The 9,143-nt window shown below is 36.6% G+C and overlaps 1 long non-coding RNA gene across 2 annotated transcripts; it reads right to left on the reverse strand.

The window, feature by feature from the left end:
• Positions 1-4,662: 4,662 nt before the first annotated feature.
• On the reverse strand, positions 4,663-8,839 carry LOC141600445 (uncharacterized). Of its 2 annotated transcripts, XR_012524322.1 has the most exons (3): positions 8,402-8,839; positions 7,193-7,411; positions 4,663-5,299 (listed from the first exon to the last, which is right to left on the reverse strand). It is a non-coding gene; the product is annotated as an uncharacterized LOC141600445 (long non-coding RNA). The 2 variants fall into 2 exon arrangements; XR_012524321.1 differs by lacking the exon at positions 4,663-5,299 and having other exon boundaries at positions 6,938-7,411.
• Between the last annotated feature and the right edge of the window lie 304 nt (positions 8,840-9,143).

Genomic DNA, 9,143 nt, shown 5'->3' on the forward strand with positions numbered 1-9,143 from the left:
ATAATGGGATTTATATGTGTATAATATAAAACGGAAGAGTATGATGGCATTTTCTCAGATATGCATTTCTTGCCCAATTTTCTTATTGTTAGGCATAAGTATTCTTTAGAATTTTCTGTCATGGTTTCAATATGATAACCATTTTGTCGCATATCTTTGAAACTGATCAGGTTTCGTTGTGACTTGCTCGAGTATAGCGCTTTATGTATTGTTATGCTTGTTCCCATTGGGAGTACGATGATAGCTTTTCCACAACCTTCAATTATTTCAGCGTTGCCGCATATAGTATTCACATATGCTTTAATTGACATTAATTCTGTGAAATATTTTTTTGTTTCAAGATAGTGTGAGTTGTCTTTGCTATCTATTAAGCATGCTTCTCGCATCGGTTGTCATATCTAAAACATTAAAATAAAGACTATTAATATTGTTTGATAATTATGTTTAGGATGCAATGAAAATGGAAACTAGTATATTACATTATTTGAGGTAAGAAATAAAAGCATATTAAACATGGATGCATAGTAAGATTTAAAATATAGGTAACATATTTTCTACATAGTAGATGTCATATTGAATCCACTACTCCCGGCGCCATCATCCAGAAAGTAGTTTGCCGTTTCGATCATGTCTGATTCAAGCATGTCAGTCTCAACCATGTTTGATTTAGGCATATTGGATGTTAATGGTATGGCATCAGTAATAAAATGTGCCTCAGGCCTTTTATTCTTTTGCCTGATGGATGCCTGGTAGAGGTCGACAAAGTGTTTTGGCGTGCGACACGCGCGAGCCCAGTGTCCTCCTAGACCACACTTATTACAAGTAGTTCTAGGTTTTTCAATATTTTCGGGATAAGCCTTCCGCTTTCCGTAATGTGGTTTTTTAAACGTATTTTGACCTCTACTTAGGCCGTAACCACGTCCTCTACCGCATCCTCGCTTATTGATCCGTCCACGCCCACTTCTAGCAACAAAATTTGCCTCAGGTATTGCAATAGATCCACTTGGCCTCAAATTGTCGTTTTTTAACAAAACATTGTCATTTTGTTCAGCGACTAAAAGTATTGCAATAAGGTCAGTGAATTTTTCAATTTTGCTTTGCCTTATTTGTCTTTGAAAATCAATATTGCGTTTGCCCATAGTTGAGAATGTTTTCTCGATTTTAGTGAAGTCGCTAACTTCATGACCACAATACTCCAATTGTGAGGCAATGCGAAATAGGGCCGAATTATATTCGTTTACCGAAGTAAAATCTTGGAAACGTAAGTTTTCCCATTCATGGCGAAGTTTAGGGAGTAGGAGATACTGTTGATGTCCAAACCTTTCCTCAAGGCGAGTCCATAATTCAGAAGGGTCTCTTATTCGCAAATACTCATTTTTTAGCCCTTCATCCATATGATGTCGTATAAATATATGAGCCTGTTGCTTTTCTTGGTAGGTACCAAAATTACCTACCTCAACAGTATGATCGAGGCCCTTGGCTCCCAAATGGGCTATGACATCGTCTTTCCATAGCAGGAATTTCTGCCCAGATAAATCAAGAATATCGAAGTCTCTTTTGGCAATGTGAGACATTTTTCTATGTAACGTAAAAAAAAAAAAAAAAAAAAAAAAAAAAAAAAAATCTGTTAGAAAACAAGAATAGTTATGTTCAAGTTTTTTTTTCCCTTAATTAATTCAACATTATTACCTTATTGCGGTTAGTGGTCTTGTTATTCATTTATTATAATTCAAATTGGTCATAGATTAAGATTATTTAAAGGAAGATAATTCAGCTTAATCAAAAGATTACAATAAAATTAATATAAAAGCATAAATAACAATAAGTAACAAGAGCTAAATATGCATAAAACTTACTTATTATTCATAATATGAGCTAAAAACATAGCGAAAAGGGCAACTAATACAATTATTATTATCATTAACCAACTAAGCCGGGTTTCTAACTCACGAAGATTTTTCTTAATAGAGCGCATGCGCTCGTCTTCGGGTATTGTATCCTTATTATTATCCATTTTTTTTTCTCGTGATTTTGGATAAGAGAAGAAGTGAGTAAAATGATAGAGTTTATAAGGGTTTTATAGGGGTTAAAAATACTGTAGTGTCGGTGGTAATAGTGATAATATTAAAGGAAAAAAAAATATTAAACTTAAAGAAAATGTTTACGATTATCAATGAGATATTCAAATAAAATTAGAAACAAGATGTAATACATATGGAAGGATATTAGGCTCTTAATGCATACTACATATGATATTAATACTATCTTAGACATGCAATTACAACTTCTATTTTCAAATTATTATACTTATATTATACTTATTATACCCAACAAACTTGACTTTTGCTACACCTAACTATGACTTTTGCTACACCTAACTATGACTTTTGCTACTATACTACCACTGACAATTTTTTTCTCTTCCTCATTTCTACATTTTTCCAAGTCTCTCGTTGTTCTTTGAGAGACAAAAAAAAAATGCTTCATTCCAAAAGCTCTATTAAATAACAACCTTCATAATATCATCAAAAATAAAATAAAATATTTTACTACCATGGCTAACGATTTTAAAAAAAAACTTGCAGACGATTGACATGGTGGTCGTTATCTGACGTTTCTCGGCCGATGTTGCCGGCCTAGGTGGCCCTAAGAGGCCGTCGGCTGGGGTAGATGGTTCAGTAATAATATTAGTATTGGGGCGTTTTTCGCGGATGGAGTCGGTTGATTCGGTTGACTCTGAGGACACTTGTTCGTCTCTTGGTCTCTTCAAGCGAGACGTTCCCGCTATATTCTCGGGAAAAAATTGTCGGGTTTTGTGACATTTTTTGGTTTCTCTGTCTACTTGACTATTGAGGTTGGTTCGGATCGGTTTTGATAAGTGTTGATTAAGTGGAGCAACAACCGATGGTTCACTCGGTTGTGGTTGTGGTTGTGGTTGTGGTTGCGGTTGCGGGCAAGCAACATGGATATTTATAGGTAAGTCATTAGTAGGTTCGGTGATCAAATATATGTTAGAATTTGAGATATAACTTAAAATAGTGATGTCCCATGACATTGTTGATCCATGTTAAAAATATTATTTAGTAATATAATTGTTTGAAAAAATTTTTTCTAAGAGCTAAATTATTACGAGTATTTTGAAAATGATACCTTGCGAATTCGGAGCAAGCTCGTGCTGATAACGTGTTAAAGATTACGATTGAGAGTGAAAGATTGAGAGTGAAAGTTGTGTGTTTTCTCATTCATCGAGTACGGTATTTATACAACGTAATACGGTGTGTATACATTAAATGCACGAAAGACATTTGCCATATTTATTGTAGTAAATGTAGACTTATGGGAGGACGGTGGAGTAAATCCCGGAGGTGAGATTTTCACCTTGACTTTGTGTTTACAACAGAAGAGTCATTTTACGACTATAAATTTCACGCTAAAAGCTCGTGGTTTCTCTCATGTCTCAATGGCTGTAGTCATCACTCGTCAGCCTCCACCGCCACAAGTCGACCGGTCGCAAATGTTTACTCCCTTCATTGGTGGTTGTTAATGGATAACAAGTGAATAATAATGGACATGGATGACCAAATTACTCATTAGATAACGAGATTTGCGACCGGTCGGATAGGACAAGCTCAATTCAAAATTGGGGTTAAATATGAGTCTATTATGAGTGTGTCAGGTTATTCAGGCTTAGTCAGCCAATTTCACCAAGTCCACCAACCACTAACTTACTTCTCTTAATACTTCAATAGGTCTTCCTTGAGACGAATATATCCGTCTTAACAAAATGGGACAAATAAAACCTCACTTGCATTGATGGGATGCGATACTTGACCGTCTTATGGTTAAGACGGATATGTCCGACTTGAATAAGAATTTGTGCTCTAAATATTTGCATTCAAAACAAATGAAGAACAGTTTTAAAATTTCAAAAACGTTGGGAGGAACTAGGAAGTACCAAATATTATTGAATCTAGGTTCCCTTTCATCCATAAAATTTGTATTTGTAACGTTTTCTATTTTCAACAAATTTACAAGATTGGCAATATTTATAATGCCCCGGAGCTATGCTATACGGAGTACTAAATATCGTAAACCCTTGGGAGACTATTTCACAATAACTAGCCAAACATTTGTAGAACCGTCTAAAAAAATAGTCAAATGTCTGAGGCAAATGTGATATGCACCAGAGCTGTTGAGTGAATTAAGAATGAGAAGATGGACCTCATTCGTCATTTTGTTTGTCATAAAACAAAACCAACACCCAAACAAGCAGAACACAATTACAAGTTTAAAACAAGCTTGGCTAATAATTGTCACAAATTCATGTTGAATGATCAAGGACTTACCCCTTGAATACACATCCATTCACACAACACATACGGAGTACTAAACCAATAAGAACTTCTAGATCTCAAGGTAGTCCTATGAGCTAAACTCAATTGCTTAGAATTCATAGATCTACAGCAAAATCTTAATACTATACATGAGGGAAAGGTGAAAAACTTAATCAAAGCCTTAAAGCTCAAATTATCGTATCAGGGGATTGTGTTACCGAAATACCTAAAATGATAAACTTAGTTCATACAAGTAAAGCGACACTGGGAAGCATATGAGCAAAGAAAAGTAAACTAGTTAAAGGACACTCACGGAAAATTTTTTCAATGAAACTTTCCACCTAAACATTGCCCATTTAAGTTCAAATATAGTTAAGTGATAAACATAACATTGCATCAAAAATCTGAAATGAATTAAACACAACAAACTTTTACAAGACGGCTCATATGCAACCAAACCATTAACCCTAAAATATAATGGAGGAAAATTTGCCAGGTCAAGGATCAGGCCTGCTTACTGTAATGGGAAATGGAGTACAAACACAGGGATATATAATGTTTCTGTGGGGTATACTTGGCTGCAGGGAGATCAAACTAAAGTATCTTGGTACCCTGTTATATGGAACAGGCTCAATATTCCCAAGCATTCATTTATAGGCTGGTTGGCTGTTCAATGTAGATTGATGACAAAGGACAGACTGATCAGATTTGGCATCATAACTGAGGGCAATTGTGATATGTGTATGGAACATCTTGAGGATCATAGTCACCTGTTGTATGGTTGCAGGTTTAGTTCCAGCTGCTGGAAACTTTTGGCTGCCTGGTTGGAGGCTGATTTACCTAGTACAGGGATTATGGAATGGTGCTGTGTGTGGAGATGCAGGTCTTTGATGAAGAAGAAGATTGTTATAGCTGCTGCTATGGCAATGATTTACCAGATTTGGATGGCTCGAAACATCTGCAGACTGGAGAGCAAGTTACTTCATCCTGCTTATACGGTTAAAACTGTCCCAAGATATGGTGAAGGGGAGAGGACAAGACTGGAAGTGGACATCAAAATTTCAACGTATGCTATGGACACCATGGATGTAATACTTAGTATCAGTCAAGGAAAAATGTAGCTAATGCTTGCTTGTAATGGTGATTTTATACTTACATCTGCTTAATTATTAATATAATTTTCACATTTCACTAAAAAAAAATGGAGGAATTGGATTGATAAGTGAGACCACCATGAGATACATGGTATTAGATTCTTACCATGGCGGCAAAGCAAGCAAACCCCAAGGGCCTACTGCTGCCTAGCCAATGATAAGTAACATTGCATTCTGTTTCTCCAGCGCATGGTGACTATTAAGGACCTATTCTTTTGGATCGAAAATCTGTAATGAAATGAACTAAACTAAACTGAATATTTGAACAAAACTGAAGTGAAGTGAGCTCCAATTAAGTCCAAAAGAACATGGCCTAATTGTAGCCACATTCTGAATCATCACAACAGCCGTATATCATTTTGACACAAAACCTGAAATGAGTGAAATAACTTTCTTTCACAAGACAGTATTATATGCTGAGACTATTAACCCTAGAATTGAATGGAGGAACACATGGGATTTGGATCGGTTTCCCATTGGACACCGCCACAAACGAAACTCACTAGTGATGAAACATTGGTATAGCGCAATCTTTTCTTTAAAGAAATAGGCTCAGATTCGCCTTTTATCAAGCATGAGATATACAGGGTACTAAGGTTATTACCATGGCGGCAAAGCAAGCAAACCTCATGGGTTTGCCGCTGCCTAGCCAATGACAAAGAACACTGCACTCTGTTTCTTCAACGCCTGGTGACTACTAATTCTAGCCACATTTTGAATCATCACGGCCGATATATGTCATTTTAATTCAATGATAAGCCAATTTTGGATGGACTAAATGATCCTCGCTTCAGTTAAAGCTCTAATCATATAATCAATCGCTTCAATGGTTCCATTGACGGAAAAGAATAGCCGACCTCGAATCATTTTGGGATTAATGCTTTGATAGTGTTGTTCGAAATACTAATGTTCCATGTTCCAAACAATGAAGTCCTGATATAGTGATGGAAAACGAATACGGTGTTTCACTTTGTAGTAGTTACTCATACATTAGATTCAATATAAGTAATGCTACAAGTAGTGAAATCATCTTTAATCAAAGAGAGGCTCAGATTCGCCTTTGATCAGACATAAGAAGACACAGGGTACTAGGTTAATACCACGGCGGCGTAGCAAGCATAGCACATAGGCTTGCTGCTGCCAAGCCAGTGACAAACAACCCCTCCTCTTGTTTCTCCAACGTCTGGAAGACTACTGTTTGTAGCTCCATTTTGTATCGTCACAGCCACCATTTTTAATAAAATAATAAAATAGTGTGAATTATAGATACTACCTTACTAAGACAGCCAAGTTTAGGATAAATAATGTTTTGCCAAAAGTTATCAATTAAAAATCTATAATACAACTCTTTAAAACTGCCCAACCTCTTTGCTCATTCCATTTTTCAATTTAGCTTGACTTTCCGAATTTCTCCTCACAAAAAAATAAAAAAATGGGGCTAAAAGGAAATGATCAAAGGGTGCTTATTTTAAATATCAAATAATTTCGGAAATTTGGATACAGGGTCTAACATATACAGCCTCTTTTCCAAAACTACTAAGGGTAGCACTGCTCACATCATCAAATGTGCAATTTGAGGAATTGTTAATGTCAAATACTTTTCAAGTACACAAGCCAAAAACAGCTGGCTTGACACATTCTCAGTTTAAGGATCAACAATGGTAACATCAAGAAGCTGAGAAAATAAACATGTAAGGTACATACCGAAGGCATCAATTTACTACTGAAAAGGCAGACGGACGCGTACCGAAGCGGCAATCTCATGGCCTTGTGAGTTTGTCGGTTCCCAAAAAGTGACCAAATCTTTGTATGCTGAATCCTATTGTTGGCCTTTTTCATCACAAGCGATGTTTAATCATCACCTTTGATAGAAAGCTTCACCTACCCTCAGACTTGGACAAATGACGGCATTGTTGGAAGGACCTGTTTGGTCATCTAAATGAATTAATTGCAGACTTGCAATCTTTTGCCACAAGAAACCAATGGCAACGATGAAAAAGCCAAATCATGCATCCCGATAAGGATGATAAAGTTCTTATCTCAATACTATTGAAAAAAACCTTGGGACAAAATTGATGACATTACCACAAAAGGTCAGAGAACATGTTAACACCTAGTAAAAATCAATATTGCACCTCAAATTAACAGCATTACAGAAGCATTTGGAGTGGGCTGTTAACACAATCAGCAATACTTGCTAGCAGCTTACCAGTCCATTAAGAGTGGAGCATAGTAGCATACAGCAACAAGAAGAAGCGGGTTTTAATAATTCGTCATATAGCAATATCGGTGAAAAACAATGCCAAGCATAAAATGCCTCCAAGTAAACAAGCGTAAAATGATTTTCTCATTAATTACTTGATGAGGCCCAAAAAATTGGAATTACATGCTCTTAAAAAAAATCCAATTCGGATCGCCACTTCAGTACGGGTCACATTCTTAGAAGGTGGAACATACTGGGTAGCTATGTAAAGTACCAACACTGCACACTTGACACAAGTAACCCATAGACATGAGAAAATATTGATAAAGTATCTCACGTTTGACACTAAGAGATGCACGTCTAACTGCGTCCGAGAAAAATAAATCATGTATCCCAAATTATTAATAACCTAATTATCGATAATGGCAATATAAAACCTAATATCAGACTCTGAAAATGTATTTGTGAATAATATCAATGAAAACTGTTGGTACGTCTATGTCCGAAATCATAACCAGCTTACAAGTCCCTTCTTTAGTCACGAATTCCAGTAGTAGAGCAGTTGCTAAATCCGACAACGATACAGCAACAACGATAACGACAAATTGGCAACAACACAACAATTCAAAATGAATTCATAAATTGGCATAAAACGATATAATAATTAATAACCATATACAACAAAATGGATTTATAACAGGAGAGCTTACCATTAAATAAACAAGCTACGAAGGGAGAAAATGGTGAGGATGGTCGACTAGGCATATCGTAGAACAGGTGGTGCGCAAATGAGGAAAACATAAGGAAATGACCATGGTCGTGCAGACGTGCAGCAATGGAAAGCGCAACGGCGGAGACACAGAATGCCCTAATCAAGTCGGGATGTTAAAATGGAAATGGATTATGGAATTGAGGGACTGATAACAATGGTTTTAACATTTAAACCTGCGGAGTAAAAGGCCAAAAGCCCATTAAACATAACACCAATCTCGATCTCTACGTTTCCCACTCCTTTAAGTAAAGGTGACAACCATTGACACAATCCGAAAGCTTATTGGGATGGATGGTTGGACGGTTCATATCAATTATGTGTTTCGAGAAGCAAATAGAGCAGAAGACTGACTAGCGAATGCGAGAGTTTATTCCTCTACTGCTACGTCATTCATTGATACTCCACCAGAAGGCCTTCGCTCGATTCTTAGAGAAGATTTACTGGAGGTCGCTTTTTCCCGTATTGTTCCTAGTTAAGTAGTTGTTTTCTTTCGAGGCTTCGCCCCTCTTAAGCACCCAAAAAAAAATTTGACACGATCCGAAAACACGACACAAACCCGACACGAGGTTAGTGAGGGATTAGACGTGATCCATTTAAACAATTGGTTGACACGGACATGACACAAAATTTAAATGGATCGAGTTAGGGTTGGCCTATTTTGACACGAATCTAACAGGAAC

This window comes from Silene latifolia, chromosome 9 (genome assembly GCF_048544455.1).
Source record: "Silene latifolia isolate original U9 population chromosome 9, ASM4854445v1, whole genome shotgun sequence".
Classification (NCBI taxonomy): domain Eukaryota; kingdom Viridiplantae; phylum Streptophyta; class Magnoliopsida; order Caryophyllales; family Caryophyllaceae; genus Silene; species Silene latifolia.